A 729-nucleotide genomic window follows, 5' to 3' on the forward strand; every position below is an offset into this window, starting at 1 on the left:
CACCACCACCACCACCAGCCCCCCCAACCACCACAGCCGAAGCCCCTCTCCAAACACTCTTTACCCGGCAGCACAACCAACGATTCGAAGCGAAAATAGCGACGGGAACGTTACACCGCGTTACACGGCATACCCGATGAGAACAAAGTGTTTACCCGAGCGCATGTTTATGTAGGGCGCCCCCAGGCACAGGCTGCCCCCCCCCCCCCCCACAACGCCCTTCACACAGGGTGGCCCCAGAGCATGTCGGAACAGACGCGCACCACGACTGTTCACACTCTAAACCAGCAGCAGGAGCAGCAGTTTTTACTCGGAAGAGATGAGGGGCACTGAGGCCACACACACGCGGACGGAAGAAAAATGGAAGCTGCTCCTCTGCTCGTCCGTTTACGATCGCAGCCAAAGAGAGGCACAGGCAACGAGAAACAACACATGCTGCAAAACACCTCTCTCTCTCTCTCTCTCTCTCTCCACTCTCAGAAAACGCCTCCCCGAGTCCTCCAGCTGCAGCTGCACGCGGTGGCGTCGGTTGCCCCCCCCCCCTCCGACCCACCGGATTAGTCCGCCCCCGCCCTCTACCCTCCGAGACACATTCTTTCACACCGCAGTACAAACCTATTGTGCGCACCACGAGCGTCCCCCCGCCCCCACCCCAACATGCTCGCCAAAACGAGGAACCAAATATGTAGAGCTACCTGCTGGAGAAAAGCACGCTCGTCAAGGGGGGGG

At 59.7% G+C, this 729-nt stretch overlaps 1 protein-coding gene across 1 annotated transcript in view; it reads right to left on the bottom strand.

Moving 5' to 3' along the window:
- The window catches only part of LOC113204748 (synaptic vesicle membrane protein VAT-1 homolog-like), a gene marked incomplete at its 5' end in the record, with an annotated part of 11,954 nt that overhangs the window by 10,644 nt on the left and 581 nt on the right, over positions 1 to 729 (bottom strand).

The sequence above is a fragment of the Frankliniella occidentalis genome, unplaced genomic scaffold (assembly GCF_000697945.3).
Source record: "Frankliniella occidentalis isolate FOCC.00 unplaced genomic scaffold, Focc_3.1 Scaffold342, whole genome shotgun sequence".
NCBI lineage: Eukaryota > Metazoa > Arthropoda > Insecta > Thysanoptera > Thripidae > Frankliniella > Frankliniella occidentalis.